Here is a 25,255-nt window from a genome sequence, read left to right on the forward strand (position 1 = left end):
ACCAGCCTGGTATACAAGAGCTAGTTCCAGGACAGGCTCCAAAACCACAGAGAAACCCTGTCTCAAAAAACCAAAAAAAAAAAAAAAAAAAAAAAAAAAAGAATTTCCAATGGCTTATAAAGCAGCTATTCCTTTTATAGAGTAGAGAATTCGAGGCTCATAAAAGTAAAATAGGTTATCCAAACACATACATTAAATAAGAGGTAGATATGGGATTTAAACCTGGAACTATCATCAGGCCATATCTCTATCTATCTATCTATCTATCTATCTATCTATCTATCTATCTATCTATCTATCATCTCCCCTTTTCTCCTTCCCTCCTTTTCCCACCCCTCCTCTCTATCTTCCTTCCTTTACTTACAAAGAATATATTAGTAATACTGGTAATACTGAGATAAATTATGAAACAGACCTCAGTTTAAAAAATTAGAGTGCCTGTGACATAATATGGGTGTTTGAAAGAGAATATGCCCCCATAGACTCATGTATTTGCATCTCCAGTTGATGGTATGTTTAGGAGGTGTGGGCTTGCTGGATGAAGTTTATCACTGTAGATGGACTATTGGAGTAAAACAGTCTTGTCTACCTCTAGTTTGCTTTCTCTGCTTTGTCATTGCATCTGAAGATATGAGCTCTCTGCTTCTATTTCTGACACCTGCTACCACCATGATGGACCCTTATCACTCCAAAAGATAAAGTCAATTAAGCCCTTCCTTCTATAAGCTGCCTTGGTCACAGTGTTATTTTTTTTTTCAGGGAGCTCTATGCAGGGTCAACTTCCAAATAAGGTCAGGCATTTGAGCTTAGAGACACTCTCCAAATAAGGTTAGACAGAGAAGATGGAGCCCCGCTGAGAAAGGGAGTCCTTCATTTTGCTCTGAGCTCAGAGAACTATCCAAACATAATGGACTGCAACCTTAATAGCAAGATTCTCCAACATGTTTTATCACAACAGAAAGGTAGCTAAGACATAATAAACATAATTCCCAAGCTATCTATTATTCATATTACTATTATTTTGGTTCTGTGCCTCAAGCAATTTCCTTTCAGTTCCATTTTTTATAAACTTCATTTAAGAATTTATTTCTGAAAATTTATCAATGGATGAATGGGTCAAGAAATGTGATATATAACCATATATACTACTACATATAATAGAATATAGAATACTATTCTGTCATTTTAAAAAGATCAAGTTCTATCATCTACAACAACATGGATAACCTCGAGAACTTTACTTTAAGAGCCATAACCCCAAAATCTGCATAATCTCAGTCATAATCTGGCTCTTTGTAGATGGCAGAACTTGTGAGTAGAGCGGTGACTAGTGGAGGCTGAGGAGGGAAAGGAAGGAGAGACAGAAGAACAGAGACTAAGAAGCAAACACTAATCAACAGACAGGAGAGAGTGAGTTCTATCCTACTGTACAGGAGGATAGCCATAGTACAAAACAAAAATTTGTATTTCCAAACAGCTAAAGAGAGGATTAATGTGGAAAATAATAAAAATGCTAACTCCTTGAGCTGATCATTGCTCAATACAGACATGTTTCTAACACTGCACATTACTCCACAAATCTGGACAAGGATTATGTCAATTAAAAATTTATAGAAACAAATACTGTCTCCATGTGTCCCTGTTAAGTAGAAGATTCAGTATTAAAAGGAAAAGACTCTTCCCAAGTGGTCATCTCTAAACCCATGTATGTAAGAACAACATTATATAGACTCAGCACTGTATTTCTATATACATGTGTGTACATTTCTGTTAACAATAATAATTAAAGAAGAAGCAATGAATCTGAGAGGGAGCAGTGAAGGGATATGGGAGGAGTTAGAGTGGGAAAGGGGAAAAATAGAAATTATGTAATATAAAACTTGGCTATAAAATTCTCAAAACAACTTAAATTTTTAAATTCAAAAAAAAATCTAAGCTACATTGTAGGCCTAAAACAGGAAACAACCACAGGAAATGAAGACTGAATTTGTCCTCCCATTTCCCATAGGTGAAGGAAGATCCAGAAAGGCAATTATATAGACAGATATTGATGAGCCTAAGGGTGCAGCTCAAGCTGGGAAGTAGATAGGAGAAAACAGGCCTGTCTTCCATGGCCAGAATAGCTCCCACAAATAGATTAAACCTGGAGTCTGAAAGCTCTGAGCATGAATGAGTGAATCCAGTGAGTAAGTCCAAGTCCGGGACCACCAATATGAACTGCACTGCTATGCATTCTAGAATTCTGAAGTTTCAAGATATACTTGACACCAATAGCTACCTCTCTCTGATAACCTAAAAATACTCAGGAGGTCTTGAAAGTCATCTCCCTCTCTCACTCATTCACTATCTCTGTACTTACTCTGTGGCTTTTTTTTCCCCATTCAAATATTTACACTTCCTTCCCTCCTGCCAATCCCCTTCTGCTCCCCCACTCCCCCTCCTCCCTCCCCCTCCCTGCTTGAAAGAGGGCAGGTAACCCTGTCCTGTAGGAAGTCCAAGGCCCTCCCCACTACATACAGGCCTAGGAAGCTGACTAGGGTCCCAAAAAGCCAGAACATGCAGTAGAAACAAGTCCCAGTGCCCTTATCAATGGCTTCTCAGTCAGGCTCCATTGTCAGCCACAATCAGAGAGTCAAGTTTGATCATATGCTCGTTCAGACCCGGTCCAGCTGGATTCAGTGAGCTCCCATTAGAACAGGCACACTGCCTCAGTTGGTGGACCAACCCCTCGCGGTCCTGACTTCCTTGCTTGTTTTCTCCCTCCTTCTGTCCATCAGCTGGACCTTGGGAGCTCAGTCCGTTGCTCTGATGAGGGTCTCTATCCCTATCTCCATCCGTAGCCCATGGTAATATTCGAGATAATCATCAGTGTGATAGTGGGGCAAGGACAGTTCAGGCACTCTCTCCTCTGCTGCCCAAGGACCTAGCTGGGGATATCCCCGTGGACACCTGCGATCCCCTCTAGAGCCAAGTCTCTTGCCAACCCTAAAATGGCTCCCCTAATGTAAATATCTTCTTCCTTGTTCCTATATCCACACTTCCTCCATCTCCACCCTCCCACTCCCCCAAGCTCTCGCCAGTCTTTCCCCTCTTCCTTCCCTTTCCCCTCTTCCCTTCCCCCAGCCTCACCCCCACCCCTACCCCCACCCCCAATGCTCCCAACTTTTTCCTGGAACTCTTGTTTGCTTCCAATTTCCAGGAGGATCTATATATGTTTTTCTTTGGGTTCACCTTGTTATTTGGCTTCTCTGGGCTTGTGAACTATAGGCTTAATGTCCTTGGTTTATGGCTAGACTCTGCAAATGAGTGAGTACATACCATATTCATCTTTTTGTGTCTGGGTTATCTCACTCAGTATAGTGTTTTCTATTTTCATCCATTTTTTAACCCATAGTATATTATACAGTAGTTTTCTCATTTCCAGCATGGTCATCAGTGGTCCACAAACTATTTTAAGTATATTTCTATATTATATTTGTCTTAATATTGTCATTAAATAGCAAAGGAGATTGAGTACTAAGAGTAGGCTAGTTAACAAATGGGAAAATCCTGAGAAGCCAGAAGAAAAGTCAAACCAATAGATGTACAAATCACAACACAGAAATCCAACAAATGACAAGGGCAACATAGCTCCTGGAAAATATCATAACTTCTCAAGTACTAAGCTCAAGCATACTAACATAAATAAGATGAAAAGTGAAGATTTCAGAAGTTTGATACAAATGACTCATGACCTGAAAGAGAATATAAATAAGCAGATGAACTCAACATAGATCCTGAAGATGAAAGTCAGAAACAAAAAGGTAAAGACAAAAAAAGTGGCTTTTAAAAATTAACAATATAGATGAAAAAATAATGCTATGGAAGAAAAGTTTATCAGCACAGATATTGAGGTTTTCGAAAAAACATTTGAAAATGAAAAACCTCAAGTAATCAAGTAAAAAAAAACACACATTGGAAAACATAAGCAATAGATTTGACCACACAAATGATATAATCTCAAGGATGGAAGAAATTAATGAAATACTATATACACATATCTCAATAAAAATAGAAAATGAGTCTATCACAGTGTCATGAACCTGAGGATACAATTAAGAGATGAGATATAAGAATCCATGGAACAGTTGAAGGTAATGAGATAAACACTAAAGGCATAGAGAATCTATTCAATAAAATTATCAAAGAAAATTTCACAAATTTAGAGAAAAAAAAACCAGACATTCAAAGCAAGGCATCTAGAACCCCAAAGACAGATAACTAGAGAAAAATTACTCCATAACAAACAATAATTAAGATATCAAATATATAAAGCAATGATAAAAACCTATAAGGGGAATGCCAAATCCCCTACAAAGTCAGAAACATTAGAGTAACATGATATCTCTCATGGAATCACAAAATTATATATTTAAGCCCTGAAAGCAAATAACTTCCAGTCAACATTGTTACTTTTTAGAGTTGAGAGAGAAATAAAGGCATTTCAAGACAAGCACAAACTAACACAGCTCACGATTACCAATACAGTGCTGCAGAACATGCTTTAATTACTAAACAGAGAGAAGGAAGAAAGTCTTAATCACGAAAGCCTAGCACAGGGATTTCTGGAGGGTGCACATCAGAGATGCTGGAAAATTGCCATGAATAAAATGGAAAGGATCCCTTACTCTTGTTCACATGAACATTAGTGAAGACTAGCAATTCATAAAGATCAGGTTCATAGAAGCCCAATAGCAGGAGGTTGAGGGGAATGGGGAGAACAGGAGACAAATAACAAAAATGCTCAGATTTCTTCTTTTTATTGTGTAGATAAAAGTAATGAAGTGGCATCTGGGAATATTGCTTGTTTTGAAGAAGAAAGTTAAGTAAAGTTCATTCTTATTCTACTGCAAACAAGTCAGTAGAGAGGAAGGTAATTTCCAGGGGCAAAAACGTTGCCAAGGGAAGGGGCTGGATGCTGAAGCATTCAGGGATAGGTTGGCCTTCAACAACAGATTGTACCTCCTCCCAGGATCATTCAGGAAGGCAAAGCATGAGCATTCTGAAGTAGTTATTGCTGAAGATTCACGAATGAAACAGTAAGGGCCTCACTGTCCATTAGGAGCACTGGTTTGATATCTAAGTATGATGACTATGTAAACCAAGATTATTAAACATAGAAATGGAATGGTTTTCATTCATAAAAGATCTGAAAGGTCAAACAACTTCATGTCCTTTTAATTATTGTCTATTTTATACATTTTTTTCATGTTTTGAAATAATTTATATCTGGTGAGTTTTTAGATCTTTCTGTCAATTTGACAATAGTGACTTTTTTTCTTTTTTTTTTCTTTTTCCTTTTTTTTATCGAAAAAAAAAATTTCCCGCTTCCTCCCCACCTCCCATTTCCCTCCCCCTCCTCCCACCCCTCTCCCCCTCCCCCCACTCCTCTTCTCCTCCCTCTCCAGTCCCAAGAGCAGTCAGGGTTCCCTGCCCTGTGGAAAGTCCAAGGTCCTCCCCCCTCCATCCAGGTCTAGGAAGGTGAACATCCAAACTGTAGTGGGGCCAATCTACTGGGAGCTCACCAAGGCCAGCTGGACTGTGACTGAAAAAGCATGGGATAAAACCCGACTCTCTGAACATGGTGGACAATGAGAGCTGACGAGAGGCCAAGGAGAATGGCACGGGGTTTTGATCCTACTTCATGTTCTGGCTTTGTGGGAGCCTAGACAGTTTGGATATTTTATACATTTTTAGTTAAAATATAATATTATTCTTCCCTCCAACCCATTCCATGTAACACCTCTCTCTCCCTCCCCCCCTCCATACCTTGTTTCTTTAATTGTTACCTTTACATATATGTTTAAATACACAAACACACGTGTGTGTGTGTGTATACATTAATACAACCTGTTGAGTCTGTTTAATGTTCCTTGTATGCATATGATATCAGGGTTGGCCACTTGGAAGTGGATAGCCAGTTAGAGGGCTTGTCCTTGAGAAAGACTAATTGTCTCTCTCAGAATTCTTTTTATTTTATTTTATTTACTTATTTGCTTATTTATTTGTTTGTTTACTTATTTATTTTGGTTTTTTTGAGGCTGGGTTTCTCTGTAGCTTTGGAGCCTGTCCTGGAACTAGCTCTTGTAGACCAGGCTGGCCTGGAATTCACAGAGATCTTCCTGCCTCTGTCTCCTGAGTGCTAGGATTTAAGGCATGCACCACTGTCACCCGGTTCTCTCAAAATTCTTTAGTAGCCTGTAGTTCTTTGTTCATGGGTGGGGCCTCTTCCACATTAACAGGTCTATTGGTGTTGTCTTTGTTTGGGTCTTATTTAGGAAGCCATATTGCTGCAGCATCACGAGTAAAGCTCCCTTCTCGTTTCTAGGAGTCACAGTCAATCTCACAGCAGATTTCCTGGACCCCTGGCTCTTATAATCAGTCTGCCCCTCTTCTGCGATGTCCACTGAACTTTAGGTCTAGGAATTGTGTTGTAAATGTATCCACAGAGGTTTTGAGACCCTTCTTTGGTGAAGCTTTGAGCTATACTTGCCTCTGAGTTGAAAGTAATATATTTAAAATACAATTAGGAAATTTGCTGGCTTACTAAAATAGAGACAGAAAATTCTCATCTAAGATCCATGACCTCACTAACCCGGGGAAGTTGAATAAGTTTTATTCCCCTCTTATTGGGCGAGCCTTAAGTCCAACTAGACAACTGAGGATTACCAGCTCCGTGTTGAAGCCATTATTACACCACTGTCGGCATCTAGCCATGCTCTTCATTGTGGTTCACAGGCATCACGGTCGGGTAGGACTGTTGGCTGTTTGCCTCCATTGAGATCACAATAGTGCATTCTGGTACAGTGAAAGCTAGTCCTCAAGGAGGTGGAAATCGTTCCTTGACTGGGAAAGCTAAAGGTTGTCTGTGATTAGCTCACAGCCTCAGCTACTCGGGAATAGTGACGATGCAGGAAACCAGTGACGCTCTCAATCTCTCTGGTAAAGCAAACCTTTTCCTTCTGCCTTTGACTTTCATGGAATGAAAACTTTTCTTGGCATATGTTTAAAAAGACAACACACCAACATATATCTTTTGATTTTTTTCCACCTATGACAGATGACGTCACAGAGAATTAACCTTTGTCCAATAACACCAAAACATGCCAAACAATACAGCTGTGACTGGGGTGGGTGGAAACACAAAAGCCTCTAATCTGCAGAAGGTCCCAATTAAGATTCCCAAGTTACCACTGTGAGAAAGGGTAATGCTGTGTTTGTGGAGATGATTAAAACATCACCAGAGCCTCTACAAAGCTTCCTTAATAACAACACTGAAAATGTTTGTCTTGACAGAGAGAAAATATTTGCCTGGATGAAAAATATGACTGGGAAACAAGACAGCATAAAAAGAGGCAATGTCTGCACCTATAAAACAAAATAAACAAAATCTCTTGAGTTCTTTTGGTGGTGGTGGTAGTGGTGTGTGTGTGTGTGTGTGTGTATGTGTGTGTGTGTTGAAAAAGTGGTATGTGTGGTGTGTGCAAGTGCACATGAAAGTCAGTTTATGTCTGGTGTCTTCCTCCATCATCCTCAACCTTAGGTTTTGGAGACAGGGTCTCTCCCTGAACCTGGGGATCACCAGTTCAGCAAGATTATCAGGTTATCAAGTACCAGGCACCCTCCTGCCTCTGCCTCCTGAGATCTAAAATTACAGACACAGGCCCAGATGTGAGAAGCACTTTACCAGTTGAGTCCTCTCTCCAGATCCTGTTGTTGTATTGTAACCATTGTTAACTTGAGAGCAACCTGAAAAACTTTTTATAGCTCAGGCTAAACTGGGGAGCTTGGAACTTTGGATCCACCATTTCTAACATAATATTTAGCAATTTAAAAAAACAATTACCAATTTTGTAATCACCAAATGTTTTTTGAAGGTCAATCACAATTACCTGCTGTGCGATTCTATCTGTATAATATACTCAAAATAGTAAATTAGAGAAATGAAGAACAGGTTAGTGGTAGCCAAAACCTAAGGGTGAACACTGGAGCACAACTCAAAAGTATAACCTGAAGAACTTCTTCAGGAGGGAAGAGTACTGTATCAAATATGGTTGTGATTATATGAATCTAAATATATGACAGGATTGCACGAAATTTTACCCACATAGGCACTCCCACACACAAATGAGTAATATGGAACAAATAAGCCAAGGTAAATGAATTCTGTAGATTGCACCATTGGCAAGGTTTTGAAACTATACTACAAAATGCTCTTCATCAGAGGAAGCACCAGCACACCGAAGCCTGAGACCTTGAGAGGGCTCTCACCTTGGAGACAGGTAAGAACTAGAAGAGAGAAGAGAGGGGACTTCCCCACCATTGGCCCTGGAAGCACACCTTCCCTGAGCCCCATCATTCTGCACTTGCTCCTAAATAGCTTAAGACGAAAGGATGCAATGAACCAAGGCCTAGACAGAACCATGTAGCTACCATGAATCTAGAAGGATGCAAACAAAGTTGGAGCACAAGTGTTCTAGTTGCTCATCACTCACAAGTGAATAGGATCATTCACTGTGAAAGAAAACCATGGAAACATTAATCAAATCTTTTAAACCATGTCAGGCATCCTTAATCCAAAATGTTTGAAACCAAAAGTGGTTTTGTTTGTTTGTCTTTTGACTGTGTTCAGATTTGTAAAGATTTATGCATGCATAGTAATATACTTAGGGCTAGGACCCAAATCTAAATGCAGAATTTATTTACGTTTAATAATTTGTGCATGCAGCCTAAATGACATTCACGTAGCATTCTTAGTACTCCCATGTTCTGAGACAAATCACATGAGGTCAGAGGTAGAATTCCTGTTGTCATGGCAGTGCTCAAAAAGTTCTGATTTTACAGCACTCCAAATTTTAAATTCTTAGAGATTCTGAACTGATACTTGAGACAGTTTCTAAACAAAAGTAGCCACTCCTGTCAGGATTGAAGCTATATGTGACCCTAATTTTAGTTATTCTTTCTGGGTACTGGATTGTTACTGAAATTCTATTCTGTATTTTCTCTTGTAATCTGCAATTTCTGTTTTGCTAATCATATTTGAAAATCATACCTATTCCTCATAATTTGCCTCTCTTGCTATTCCAAAAGTTTTCAACTTAACACGCACCACTGTATAGCTACAGACTTACTGTACTTACTGTTGTGTGACACTACTCCTTGGGAGATGTAAACCAACAGCTATACACTCAAGACGGAATCCATTAGAGACCAAAGTAAGGATGCCACCAAAACCCAACTTTCTTAACCAATGAGTTCATTGCAGTTACTCACAGAAACAAACGTATTTAGACAGCTGCATCACTAAAGCTCATCCTAGCACGGGAGACACCTCACAAAAACAGGAAATGTGGAGAGTACTGAACAACCTGCAGGCAGTTCAGCAGGTTGGAGAGTGTCCTGTCCAGGTAACTCGGTGGGTCTGGACCTCTTCCAGGCAAGTATTCCTAGTCTTGAGTCAGCCGGCCTTATAGCTTATAAATGCTTGGGGAGGGAAGAGCCTAGTAAATGTGGTCAGTTTCAGAAACTTCCGCTGAGAGTTTAATTGTTTACTTCCTCAATTTAAGGAGTTTCCTTGCAGGCTGGATTGTTTCACGTCCCTTTATAACATTCTTTCTTTTAAGCCTTCCTCCAAAATAAACTGTTTTAGTCTTCAAGGAAGTTGCTACCCAATACTTATGTGAATAAACTCATCGCTGCAGGGATTTAACATTAGCAGCCTTATTGGGTCACACAGTTCACTTATCCAGAAGCCATACCAACTCTCTAATATCTTTATCATTCAGAGCATTTCAGGGCTCCAGCATTATGGAAATCACTCCAGGACATATTTTAGTCTCTGATTTCTAGGTATCAGCTTATTCATTGTTAAGCAAGTATATAAAAGCATGACTTGAATTTTAATATTTTTACATAACTGAACTTGGTATGGTTCTGCCTTTGTTCCATTCTTTATGCTGTTGTTAAGAACGATCCTTAATCCCTTCACCTGTCCTCTTGAATCTGAAGTTAATGGAAAGTATTATGTGATGCCTTTTTGCTATTACTCTAATTCTAGGTGGATTAGGGGTTCAGTAGATCCTTAGAATAGACTGTGTAGGGGGTGTGAGAGATGACTCAGCAGTTAAGAGTGCTTCCTGCTTTTGCAGAGGACCCCAGTTTAGTTCTCAACACCCATTATGGGTGACTTACAACCACCTGTAACTCTAGCTCCAGGAGATCTGATAGCCTCTTATGGATTCTCTAGGTACCTCCATTGATGTACATATACATACATGCATGCATACACACATACATACATACATACATAAATACATACATAAAAACACACATACATACAACTTAAAATAAAATAAGTCTTTTTAAAAACTGCATAGTTCCTCCCTAGGAAGTATATTCTTCCAAAAGTAGCAACTTTATAAATGTCTACTGATACAGTCTTGCCTTTTTCATCCCTTCATCTTGTTACTCTAAAAATGAAGTGTTTGAATCTTGGCTTTTTTCTATTTAGGTAGGAAATAGTCACTGACTATGAATTTGAAGTCCAAAGTTGGACTTTGCAGAGAAAAAATAATCAGACATCTAAACATGTGGACAATAATGATGCATGGTTGGAAAAAGCTATCCAAAAATATATATAGGTCCTTGGTGCACTGTTTTTCCAACCTCTGTGAGTCTATAGTTATGTAATGATTGAGACTTTTAATGAAGGACTGTGCTTCCTTCTCCACATATGTGGCCAAATTCTTTGCATTGGACTATTCTAGATATTCTGAAAATATTTTGATCTTAACCAATTAGCAGGTGGTAACACTGAGTCTCAAGCGTCCCATTGTAGTTAACAACAAAGTCACTCAAGCTGGAACACCTAGACTCCAATTCTACATCTACCTGCCCAAGAGAAATGTTGGCTACACGTCAGGTTCATCACCTGTAAAATGGAGGCATCCAAGAGTCAGCCAAAGGCACAGAACCCAGATCCAAAGGGAACAGAAAGTATTTTCACCTTCAATATGGAACAGTCCTCCATTGTAAATAATGACCTAAGCCTGATTCCAGGAAGTCCCCCAACTAAGTTTGGTCAATGAGCTAAACAAGTTCAAACCTGGTCTTGACAAAGAGACCCAAAGTTACAGAATATGGCTATACATGACTAAAAAGCCCATGGTATATAAGACTGCCACTATCCCCATCCAATCAACATTCTCTACATGTAACTGCTCCCCAGCTGCCCAGTTAGACCAGAGATACTTATAATTCCCTTCCCTGGGTGCGTTTATTCCTGGTCATCATCGCCATTTTGTGTGGATGATCAACCCCTACATGCTGGCTTTTCCTGCAGAATAAATAAATGTTCTTTGTGTTCGCATACTATTTGAGAGTCTGGGGTCTTCCTTCAGAGATTCTTGGACCCTTACAGAACTATTGTAATTAACAAACGATAAAGTTTATTACAGACAAAAGTCACCCAATTTAGAAGTATCAGCTAAAATCCATATGTGTATTTGATTCCTAAGTGTTGCTGTTTACTGCCATATACAATTGCCTTCTGTCTGCATGAAAAGCAAAGAAGTGAGTACAACAGACTAGTAAACTAATATTTTCACTCCATCATCTACTGTTTTTCTTCCCAGGAATCATACAAAAGTAGGAATTGGCTGGGTTGCTGTCCTGAGCCATCACAGGCAGGGTGGCTGAGACATGCTATCTCCCCATTCTGGATGCTACCAATCTAAGACCAAGGTGTTTGGAACCCAGAGAAGACAAACTTGACTTCCCGGGTCCCTGTGGGAGCTGTCGATCCTTGAATTGTAGGTGCCTTGGCTCCTTGGTTACCATTACTTGACTGTCATTCCCTCTGTTCACCTGTCTCCTCTTCTAATAAAAACCTTCATTCATGTTAGAGTAAGGCTTTGCCTTACCCCCAGTATGATATCTTCAAAATCTCTTTGTAACAGCTGCAAAAATCTTATTTTCAATGTTTGGTCCACAGGTATCTGAAGTCAGGACTACAATACATACTTTTGTGCTGACTAGCTCTATGTCAACTTAGCACAAGTTAAAGGCATTTAGAAAGAAGCCCTCACCAAAATGGGCTGGAGGCAAGACTGAGCTGTGTTTTCTTACTTAGTGATTTATGTGGGATGGCCCAGACCATTGTGGGTGGTGCTACCCTGTGCAAGAAGTCCTGAATACTGTAAGAAGTCAAGCTGAGCAAGCCAATAAGCTAAATGACACTCCACATCAGTTTCTGCCTCCAGACCTGTCCTTGAGTTCCTGACCTGATTTCCCTGAATGGTGGACTGGAATGTAGAAGCTTAAGCTAAAGTAAACCCTTTTCTCTCCAAGTTGCATTTGGTAATGGAGTTTTATGGCAGCATTAGAAACCTGGACTAAACACTTGTTGTGTGACACAACTAAGTCCTCAAAAGGGTTTCTGAACCACAATCAGACCCCATGCATCCTCTTTTCCACCTGGCGGAAGCATTTCTGTACTCCCTCTACCCCCAACCAGGATAAGCTTGTGAGAGGCCAATTTTTAATTGACATAGAATTATATTCCTTTCCCCCTCTCTTTTCTCCCTCCAGCCCCTTCCAAGCACATTCCCTCCCTATGTCTCCTCTCACTACTCTCACGTTGATAGGTTCTGTTTCTTGAATTGTTATTTTATATACATGTTTATGTAAATGCAACATGATGAGATGGTTTTTGTTGATTGTGTGTGTATGGTTTCAAGGCTGGCCACTCTCCGCTGGAAAACCAATAGGGCCACAGTTTATCAAAACGCAGAAGAGTTAATGGAACGTTTTCAGCATAGAAGCACATATCGTCTTAAGAGCAAGTTTAGCCACCGAGCACAGTGCCCATAAGCACGGGGGCACTGTGGCCTGTCGTCATTTCAAGCTGTTTAAGTGATCATTTATGGCAAAGCGTAAAAATTATCACTGTTTTGAAAGAGACACTAAGCTGATGTTCCAGATAATGATACCTCTGGGTCATCATTATTTTTCAGAGCCTTAATGACCAGAATAGGCACACTACTGTTTTCCTAAATCCTTTCTGTTTTATTGGCAGTGCTTGAATAAAGCAAAGCCATTTTCTTTATCAAGTGTGTCCAGATTAATGAGTCTTCTCACTTGTTCTCTAACCTGATCAACCAAAGAAAACCTAGTGCAGCCGGGCGGTGGTGGCGCACGCCTTTAATCCCAGCACTTGGGAGGCAGAGGCAGGCGGATCTCTGTGAGTTTGAGGCCAGCCTGGTCTACAAAGGGAGTTCCAGGACAGGCTCCAAAGCTACAGAGAAACCCTGTCTCAAAAAAAAAAAAAAAAAACCTAGTGCACACTGAGGGAGGATGTGTGCACCCTAATTCTACTCTTTCTAAGATCTGGTTCTCCATCAGACCTCTGGACAAGAATGTTCTCTTCCAAGGCTTTTCTGTAGACACAATGGCCACATGCAATTGAACGACTTAGCACCAGACCTTACACAACAACCAATGTTTAAATTACTCAAGTTCAACAAAATATAATGACAGGTTGATGGCAAGAGGGAAGTGTCTCATCCCCCTTTTTCAAGGCTTGCAGACAAGACATCCCCAGCCTGCTTCTGTTCTGCAGTTCAAAACCAAAACTGAACAGTAGGTGCTTCAAAGAAAAAGGAAAACACCAAGACTTTCATTACCTGTCACAATCTACTTGTACTTCTCTGCAAGTCACAGCAATATGGGTGGCAGACTTCATAGTTACCTTCTTAATTCACTTATCAGAGTACCTGATGAGTGTGTGGGTGGTCGTGTGGTACAATGGTGAGCCATGACTCAGTGACCACATTGTTTTGTTTCAAATCTCGGCCCTATCTCTATCTTATTCAACCTCTCTGTAACTTAGCTTCTTCTATGAGATGAGACGTAATAAAAGTACAATGGGGTCAGCACTAGTCTCCTGAGGTTGCTGTAGAACATGTTAAATGAGTCAATATGTGAAGAGACTTGAACATTTCCTGGCTCATGTTAACTGCTAATTAAGTGTTTGTTAAATAAACAAGCAAAAAAAATACATGACAATAACTATACCACTCTTGGGCATATACCCAAAGGACTCCATAGCCTATCACGTGGATATTTGCACATTCCGTGTTTATTGCTGTTCTATTCATAATATCAAGGAAATGGGCCCAGCACAGATATCCATCAATAAATGAATGGATAATGAAAATGTGGCACATAGACACAATACAATTTCAATCTGTGGAAAGGAAAAAATCAGATGAAATTTGCTGGAAAATGGATGGCTCCTGAAAATATTGAGTAAGAAGACTCCAATTCAGAAAGATAAATACTGTATGTTTTCTTTCCTATGTGAATCCTAGCTTATAATGTACACATGTAAGAAAAAGATACTAAGGAAGGGGTATGGAGAAGGGCACATGACATAAAAGCAGAAATAAGACTGGAGGAAGTTACCAGAGAACAAAGAAAAGAGGTGCTGGGGAGATGAGGAGAGGAACAGAATTTACAAAGACATACTTTGTTTGAAATTTTCCTAATGACACCTAATACTCTGTGGGTTAATTTAAAAATAAAAATTAATTTGAAAGAGAACGGAAGTACCTGGTAAGTACTCGATTAATAGTATCTATTAATTTCTATTACTAGCTCTCACAAGGATCATCAAATGAGGGTATGAGACAAGTCTGGCCCTCTGTACAAATAAAGCCCTTATGGAACACAGTATATCTATTCATCTACACATCATTTGAGGCTGTTTTCCTGCCATAATGGACATGATGGATTAAGACCACATAACTAACCCAAGATACCATTAGACCATTTCACAAAAATTTTCCAGCCGCTGGTATTCCCCCTTGACCAAACTGAAGCTCAGTCAGGCCAAGATATGTGTCGCATATTTACTCCGAATTTTGTTCCCTGCATTCAGCACAGTGTCTAGCATTCAGTAGATATTCTACACATATTTGCTAGAGCAAAGGATAAGTCACTGAAATCATAATAGTTGCCATTATTAAGTCTTGTCACATGTCAGGTACCTTGCCAAGTGCTCTGTCTTCATTTAATCTTCACGTCATATCTGACAACCAGGATCTATCAGCATCCCATTTCCAGAGAGGAGGAAACTGCAGGTGAGGAGGTGAGAGATGGCTCAAAGTGACATGACAGACATATCTCTCTCGAAAAGCCATATCCACACCTGTCCCCCATCTAACAGTACAATTTGAAGAATCAAGAGTCCACAGATTTCTGGTTTTGAATCCTTCAAAGTACATTTTTAATATTTTATTCATATGTGCCATGATTTCAAGGGGGAAAAAAAGACCCTAGAACAACAATCCTGTAAAATTCTGCCAAATTGACTTTCAAATACCAGAACTACTCTCCACAAACCTTCCTGATTGAAAAGAAAAGATGGTCATACCACCCTTTGTCTTTTCTTGAGATGGGATAGGGGGTAGGTGCTGGGAATTATATCTAGGGGCCAGCACATGCAGGACACTCTACTACCAAGTCCCACTTCTAATCTGTAATTTAGAACAACAAGATGCGAACTGAATAGCTCTACTTTTTCTCCAGCAGATCAGGTACTAGTCATGTCCCAGGTACCCCAACTCTGTGCAGACTTTTCCAGTGTTTTCTGGGGTAAGAAGATGCAATAGCGTGAGACTCTGAAATATTAACACTCAAACAGCATATTTTCTGATCTGCAATTTACATTCCCTTTTAATTTCAGCACATATGTTTAACAAACACCTTGCCTGCAGATACATTTACCACCTGCTCTGCATCTATTTTATGCTGCTCTCAGACTTCTTCCTCACCACCCACCCCTCATATCTGCATCATCACTCTGCAGGGAACACTGGCTGCTGATACGTTTACCTCAACTCCTAACCCTACCATTCACTTCAGCTTCCCCCAGAGTCACTGGTACGGGAATGTCCCCTGATAGAATCACCTAACTAGCACTAAACTATGGTCAAATATACATGTTATTGCAACATAACCCAAGATTAGTCCAAGTCACTCAGCATGTCCCTTTGCACTCTGCTGAGGACTAAGAAGAACAAGCCTCTCTAACCTCACGTATGCCATGAAGCAACCGGGAAGGTGTTGCCATGTTGCACTATGATCTGTGATATTAGGAGAGGATGTGGAGACAGCTACATTTCGACGCAGTGGTATATAAAGTCTTGCTGCATGGCAACCTCAACTTTTAAATTAGGCTGAGTTTCCTCAGTAGCAGACCGGAGGCCAAGTAGGGAAGCGAGATGTGGATGAGAAGTCATTCTGGAAGTACATTGTTGAGCACGCACGTGCTTAAGCCATTACTGAGGTCTAATTCAATGAGCGCACTCTTCAGAGACCGTGGATAACAGAGAGCACCGCTGGGGCTCTTAGTCACCAGAAATTCAAGTTCTCAGAAACTGCTTCCAGACTATTCCCCGACACTTCAGAGTGCATACACAGGTAGGCCAACATCCACTACTATCATCAGAAAGAGAGTGGTGTTCACAGGCAGTCACCGGTGCATTGTGAACAAATGTGGTGCCAAAAACACAGTGTGAGGCACGTGCAACATCAGCTGTAACCTCTATATCCAAATTCTGTGGCTGCCACACTCAAGCCTATTCTGGCCACCTATGAAATCTCTTTCATGAGTTCTAGCTTCTTCCTCCAAACAGAATGCATTATGTCCCTCTCTTTAAAATCATCTCAACAGCTCAAATTCTGGGTCCGAAGTCCAGCAAGTCACAGGAAAGAAGATGAATCTACATCCATTGCTTTGCTTTGTTTCATCAATATAGGGCTGTTCACCTCATTTCTCAACTTGAGCCACTCTTGGATATACCCATGGCCTATCTGCTTTGGAAATGCCTCCCAACAAATCCTTTCACTACAGTTTCCTTGACATAATGTGATCTTCAGTAGAACTGAGGCATCCTGAGCAGCTATTGCTTGGAAGCAGCAGATATATAATCAACAGCACTTACCTTCTATGCTCAGAGTTCTCTTTCAACAAGCCTCCATTGCTGTAATGGACTGCCTAGTCCTGTGCATTTTCCCCACAGAGAGGTGATTATATCTGTCACCTTTATAATTGTCAGGGGTGGCTCACTCTCATTAAAATGACTTCAGAGCTGCGGAGTACTCATGGGCCACAGTAATTATCCACTGAGGCTTTGTGGGTTGAAAAAGGCATGCTGGGGAGCGCATTACTTTTCTTTTCTTTTGGTAAGTAAACCCAGGAAGCTTCTAGAAAAGCAGTTCAGTTACAGTTCTTCCATGACTTTATTTGGATTAGGTGAAGGCAGCCTTTAGAATTGTGTCAAAATATTAGTACCAATTTCCTTTTGGGGGCTTTGAGGTGGCAGGACTGGGGATCAATCTAGAGGACTTGTGCCTTCTCAGCAAGGGCTGTGGGTCTAAGCTGCCATTCTAGTCCCTGGGCTTCAGTTTTAATGAGAAAATGGCTTGAGCTCCAATAAATCCTCAAGCTCAGCGTGCCAGCTATGGTTGGCAAAGAATGTGTCACTCTTCTTGTTCAGAGTGGATATGCACTAACACTGATCTAACTTGCACATTTTAACTATATAATTAAAACAAAAATATTGACTATCTACAAGCATGAGGGCATGCCAGATTAAGCTCCAGAGCTGAAAGAAACATCCACCCACCGGCCATGGACCAGCCACATTGGAGCAGCATGTACTGCTAAGACAGGCACTAATGTACAATCAAATGCTAAGCAGATTATCTCCTTGTTTAGAAATTTTTGTGTTTGGGAGGTGTGTTTAAAGATCTAATTTTCTGGGGACTGGATCTGTTAATTTAATTGCAGCATGACAGAAAGGAAGGTTCTGTAGGGAGGATGAAAAACAATGATAATTTGTAGCAGGCCTAGAAGGCAAGGAGAATGTCCAAGCCTTGTGAGTTATGTTTCGTTGACAGGTTTGGATTATTAAGGAAGCAATCACTAGGGCATAAACTAATACTGAGAAGTATTTGCCAAATAATATGTTGTTTTTCCAATTGTTACAGTATCCCATGAAAGGCTTTCTTGACAGAGCCTCTTTCCTCCAGTGTTGATTTACAAATCCTTATTTCCAGGAAAATGCAGTCTGTTTAATTTATAGTAACCCGAGGCTAGCCGAGGAAGTGGAATCAGCAGATAGCTGGCAAGGGAGTGAGTGATGGGTGCAGCTATTGATGTAAATCTTCCTCTGTTTTATTAACTACTGGACATCAAAGACAACCAGATTCCTGGCTACTTATAAGTGCTTTGCACCTCTATCAACATGGCATTAGCCATCCAATTCTAAGTGATTGAATGTAGCCTGTCTGTGCCAAAAGGAACGTGAAACAGCATTTAACCTAATTGTCTTCCTTTTGCAAGTCTGGAAAAGGGGGTACTCTAAATTATCAAGTCACTACCCAAGTTCACCCAGTTCATTTGCAGCTGAGCAACACAATACTAGGTACTTGCCTCTACCCTAGGCTTTTTCCCTCTACTTTCTAGGTTAAAAAAATGTAAATTGTGAGATTGCTATTAGCCACACCATCAAGATAATCTGAGCAGCATACACTGACCTCATCTCAATGCAAGTCATATCTTTTGGGTAAGCTGGATGTAACTGGAATATTTGTTAATAACAGTCAGTCATTGGGGTGTTATTGGGAACAATGGAGAAGTAACTTACTAGTAAAGTCACTGGAAAATAAGCATCCGTTGCCTGAGCTTTTGTTCGTAAACATCCGTTGATTGAGCTTTTAGCCTTCACAGTAATAATGCACAAAGCTCTCCAGGGACAGCCTGGCTGCTCTCCAGAAGACATGAAGTTTCAGCTCTTACCTATTTGAAAACAAAGTCAGAGAGCAATGATCCCCAAATACGCCTTCTGGTTCTAAGATCCTATAAAATGAATTTATATGTTTCAGCATTGGATCACAGCAGCATTTCTGGAATATAAGCTAATAAAAATTTTACCTTCTGCTTCTCTAGCTCTTCACTGATCACCAAGAACACTCACTTATATAGAACTCATTATCTTCTAATAACCTTGTGGGGTTAGAAAAGCAAAAATAATGTGTATTGAGCAGACTTGAGAAAAACATGAAGGTTGAAATGTTGAGTCAGAGAGATTCAGAATTAATCCTCCATTCTGTTTTTTAAATGTTAGCAACCTGAGTCTCAGTTTCTCCTTTGGGAAAGTGGGTATGAGTATTACAAGATGTTATAACTGTCACTCTAGATCTCCTGAGTTTTAGTCCAAAGCTCTTACAACGTTATGCATTTCCAGGTACTGTGTCTTTTTTCTTTTCAGTATTATGATACTGCCACTGCCCTTCCCAGTGCTGACCAATTCTACAGTGAACAACTAAGAACATGCTCAGCAAATCCATCAATCTAGATCCCAGACCCCAGCCATCTTCTTTATCAGCTCTTATACACTGCATCATACTATCCCCTGCCCTCCTTACCCTCAGCCTAGGAATCAAACAACTAGAAACCACCTCTGTGCCCCCAAAACCCACTGGAATCACACAAAATAGCCAATCATAGGCCTTTTGTCCTGATTCACCTATTTCTTTCTGAAAAAATAATGGCTATAATATTTTTCCATCATTTCCCTGTGCTCCTGATGTACCCTGGTGCTATATGTAGTTCTTAATGGAGTAGTAAGGCATACTCTCTCCTCTTGAAAATAGTTATAAACTACTTTTCATGGCTAATTCCTCTCTCATCTGATGGGCTAAATGCAATCAAGTCTTTTAGCAATACAGTGCATTTTAAAGCACTCCCATAACCTGTTAACCATTTCCCACCCAGCACCAGTATGGAGGTCATATAGCAGATAGTAAGTTACTCTGATCCCTAATGTTCGCCAACTTAACAGAAACATCGTGACCAGCTGGTTGGTTGAATATTATCTTGGCTTTGCCTCTAAACACGTGATTTTTTTTTCTTGATAAGATTAGCTCGTACATGAAACAAACTTGAAACAAAACAGACTGCCCTTTCAACATTGACGGGCCTCACTTGGTGGGCTGGTTTCTTGGTTTCTTTCTTCTCTTTGTTTGTCTTTCTTTCAGGTGTGGGGGGGGGGGTAGGACAATTGTCTGTATTCTGGCAATTATATTTTAAATAAATGCTGTTTGGTCAGTAGCCAGGCAGGAAGTATAGGTGGGACAACCAGACAGGAAGTAGAGGTGGGTCAATGAGAACAGGAAAATTCTGGGAAGAAGGAAGTCCTAGTCTGCAGTTCTGATCCAGCCACAGAAGATGTAAGATGTGACTGCCTTGCTGAATAAGGTACTGAGCCACATGGCTATCATAGACAAGAATAATGGGCTAATATAAGATATAAGAGTTAATAAGAAGCTTGAGCTAATGGGCCAATCAATTTATAACTAATGTAGACCTCTATGTGATTCTTTGGGATTTAACAATTGTGGGAACTGGGCAGGACAGAAACTCAGTCAACATGCAATGCACACACACACACACACGTACACATGCACATATACAAGCATTTCAAACCAGAGCTTTGGGTTACTGTTACTCATTGCTCTGCATATCCAACCATGCTAATGGACCCAGATTTGCCTAAAATTTACTATGGATCACAAGCCAGTATCTAACTCAAGATCATCTTGTCTCTGCCTCTGAATCATTAGAAGTATTTGTCCCTAGTGCATGTACAGGCTTTTGAGGGATCCTATTCCCTTTGGATGTATACCTTGCTCAACATAGATGTAGTAGGGAGGGCCTTGGACTTTCCACAGGGCAGGTGTCTTGTCCTCTCTTAGGATTAGAGGGGGTAGGTATGGGTGTGTGGAGGGAGTGGGAAGGGAGTGGGGGAAGGGAGGCATTGGGAGGAGGGGAGAGAGTGGGAGGAGGGAAGGGAGTGGGCATTTGGATTGGTATTTTTTAATTAATAAAATAAAATAATAAAAAAATAAATAAATAAGAAAAAAGTAAAGGCATAAATCACAATATCTGATGTACTAAATGTCTTAGTAGAAGAAAGGCTGATCTCCGTTGAGCAAAAAAATCATTCTGCAGAAGAAATCTTTAGAATTCAAATCTTCCCTGGGCTCTAGTTTGCTGCCCTGGCTTGCAAACTTTAAAATTGCACTTCCATAATCTTATGAGTATATTTCTTAAGCATCCACACATACATGTGCCTATGCATGCACACACATACAAACACACACACACACACACACACAAAAGTTCTGCTTTCCCAAAGAACTCTAACATAAGGACAATGAGACTAAATGTACAAAACTGCATCTGCTTGAACAATAATGTTCACAGCATCATCTTTATAATTGACTAAACCAAGAAACATCCCTAGTAGTCATTCACTATGATTAGTACAAATAAATTACAATATAGTCCTCAATGAGCTATGAGACACTGATGAGAATAAAGGCACTCAACACATGCATGTCTTACAAATACAGCACTGAACAAAGCAAGATTCACCGCTGCTTCTCATCTCTTTAGGAGGTCGGATAGAGGTGGGTAGTGACCCCAGAGGGTCCTGGTATGTTCCTCACAATGGACTGCTCCTTCATCTGGAGTTTAGACACATATGTGAGCCAATTACTGATAATTCATTAATCTGTATACATGATGACCAATCTTCCTCCCATGTATATATTCTATTTCATATAAAGGTAGAAGAATAAAGTGATTCTTCAACTACTCATTGCTCTAGCTTGAAACTCCCTGTAAAATATGATGAACATTCATACACTTAAAACACCCAGTATAGAAATGTTAAATGTGGAATTATTATGAACATGTTGCCATCTCTAAGAACATGGAGAAAGCTGAGACTTTGGGCCTCAGAATTATCCCAGGGGGACACCATGTACTCTTTTATTTCTATAAGAGACAGGGTTCCACAGACAACCTGATATAATAATCCTCTTGGCATCTAGGATGAAGGTTTTTGCTGTTTTCTCTTTTGAGGAGGGTGGCTAAGAGAAAAGAATTTCTCACTGTAATTATTTTGTGTGTCTCTGGGCAACCTAAGTAAATCAGATGCACAATCTATACTGCATACTTCAAGAACTGCAATCCATTTCCTAAACTATAAAGGAAAAAATATGGCAAAGACCACAAGCTGAAATAAACTAATGCATTGTCTAGGCAATAATAATGAGCACACTTGAATTTGAGGCTGGGGAGTAAAGGAGTATTTCTATGTTAGGAAATGGCTACACTCAAGGAAAGTTGGTGTGGAAGAATTGTCTGTATTTTGTCAATCTGTTTATTTTGAATAAACATTGATTGGCCAGACAGGAAGTATAGGCAGGTCAACCAGACAGGAAGTAAAGGCCGGGTGATGAGAACAGGAAAAATGCTAGGAAGGAGGAAATAAACTCCTCCCATTTTTGCCCAGACTTCAAAGAGACAAGATGTGAGCTGCCCCATTGAAAAAGGTACCAAACCTTGTGGCTAACATAGATAAGAATAATGGGTTAATATAAGCTACAAGAGCTAATGTGTAGCCTGAGCTAATGGGCCAAAAATCAGTTTATAACTAATGCAGACTCTCTGTGTGATTTTCTTTGGGGCTTGTCGGCCGTGGGGTACTGGGTGGGACAGAAATCCCAACAAGCAGTACCCTCATGTTACAGAAAGTTGATGGTTTCTTTATGTATTTTTATGTTAAAAAAAACAAGTAGAATTTTTATAAGATGTGGTGATGGGAATGGGAGCCCAGGAGATGTGACAGTGCTGGTCCTTCACCAGCCCTTGGTGTCTGCAAGTCCTGAATTACATCCAACTCTCAGACATCAGATGCTCACTTCCAGACCTACCCCTGTGATGAAACCCGTACTTCTTCAGCTGGCCTCAAAATCCTCCTGGTCTTTTTTTCTCCTCCTCGTCATCCTTCTCCTCTTCCCTTTCCCCCTCCTCCTTTGCACGGCTTGTACTACAGCCTATCCCTACCTCTTGACTTAAAGGAATAGAGCAGGAGCCCAAAGCTCCCCACCCTTTGCTAACAGCAATGTGTCAAACTTCTCCTGGTCCCTCAAGACCCAATACTCCTCCATCCAGTCTGAGCACGGCATCAGCTCAGAATAACTTAAGACCATAGCCTCAAGTCAGTCCTACATCCATCCACCAGCTCTGATTCTGCTGACCTATCTTTCACTGTCATTTCTCTTTTCAACCCTCTCCCTTGCCCTATTTCTGTCAACCTTGCCTCCCTCTCTGTTGTCTTCATTTCCTTCCTCTTCTCTACTCCTTCCTCTTCTCCTCCTCTTTGTTAGCTTTGGTCTCTTAGTAAAGAATTGCTAGGAATCAAATCCGAATTGATGAAGCTTTTTGCATACAGATAGCAAAACTACAATTGTGCCCTTTTTCTGGATATTGCATCATTTTTGGTATAATGCCTTTGGAAAGAGCCTCTCATGATACAGCAGGCATCGGGAAGACAACATGAAACAGAATAAAACAGCAGCACTGAGCAAGTGTGGTTTAGCATGCATTTTTTAAGCCCTAGTGCACAGAGCAGAAGAGAGAATTGGTTTCAATCAGCCACACAGTTCTTTTTAACTAGCTGAAACCTTTGTTTTTCCACTCAGGACTTTCCTGTTCAGAATCCAGACAAGACTACAGCTAAAACTGCAGTCTATGCTCCAAGGCCGGATCTTCTAGATGCACATATTCAGTCCTTTCCTGTTCTGGTCCAAATGCCTATGGATCACTGTCACCATCACCTCAGTTCTATATGATACCTACAAGACAATGTGCTCGCCACAAGTCTCAAAAGTCATAGGACAAATACAAAGAAAATTCTGTGAAGCACTCTGCCACCTTCAGGGGAAACCCTATGCTCCCACACTTAGGCAAGTTATTAAAGGTGGCAGAGACTTTCTCTCTCCTGACCTATAAAATGATGGGCATACTTCTGCTTCTCCAAGTAGCTCTGGGAACTGAGTGGAGAAAATTGAATAAGTGAATCCCCACAGATTAGAAATAGAAATAGAGAACCCTGGAGGTTCACTGGTAACCTCCTATATCAATGTACATGTATTCTGTGCCCTAAAAGGCAGATGTTCACAAGTTGGAAAAACAGACTTTCATGATAGGTGACAAAGAGGTTCCTACCTCCCCTTCCCAATCATGTAGTGAGCAAAACAAGACCACAGGTGTCAGGAACCTAAGAAGAACTCATAGAAATCATTTACACGGAAGAAAAGCAAAGGGAAAATCTAACAGGGAAAAAAAGCAGCTAAGATGACTGAAGAAAGTGATGGTGTCGGGGGAAGAAATTAAAATGGGACAAAGCAAAAATAGTATCTTAGGACTTCTATTGCTGTGATGAAACGCCATGACCAAAAGTGAGTGGGGGAGAAAAGGGTTTATATGACTTACACTTCTGTACCATTGTTCATCATTGAAGGGAAGTTAAGGCAGGAACTCAACCATGTCAGGACCCTGGAGTCTGGAGCTGATGCAGAGGCCATGAAGGGGTGCTGCTTACTAGCTTGTTCCTCGTGGCTTGCTCAGTCTGGTTTCTTATAGAACCCAGGACCACAAGCCCTGGTGTGGCACGACCCCAAATGGGCTGGTTCCCTACCCATCAATTACTAATTGAGAAAATGTCCTACAGTCTTGCCTATAGGCAATTTTATGAAAGCATTTTCTTAATTGAGATTCCCTCCTCTCAGATGAATTTAGCCTGTGTCAAGATGACACAAAACTATCCAGCACAAGGAGGAAAAGAGAAGATACAGAAAAGCAATTCTCCAGTTGTTAGTCCTTGTCATCTGAAAGGCACACACCAGGGCAGGAATAAGCAAGTAAGGATTTGACTCAGGGAAGAAATCATGTGGAAAATAATTGGTAGATGACTGGAAAGGAACAGGAAGCTGTCAGACTGCAATTCAAGTGTGACTCTGGAGAGGGAGAAAGAGGAAGAAAGGTGGGTGGGAAAATCCCAGCCTGTTATGTGGACTGAGAGGGTTTGGTAAGACCAGGGACAGCTGTGTTAAAAGTAGGTGTGCCAGCTGGGTTCACATTGCCTCTACTCTCCTAAATCAGCAAGTAGTACCAAGCTGGCAGGTAACTGAGCATCATATGCTATTTTGGTGTCCTTTGGCCTGTCTTTATAGAGCAGTGGTCCAGCTATGAGACAGTGTCAGCCAGCAGAATATCAATGTGGAGAAGCATAAG

This window comes from Chionomys nivalis, chromosome 1, assembly GCF_950005125.1.
Source record: "Chionomys nivalis chromosome 1, mChiNiv1.1, whole genome shotgun sequence".
Lineage (NCBI taxonomy): Eukaryota > Metazoa > Chordata > Mammalia > Rodentia > Cricetidae > Chionomys > Chionomys nivalis.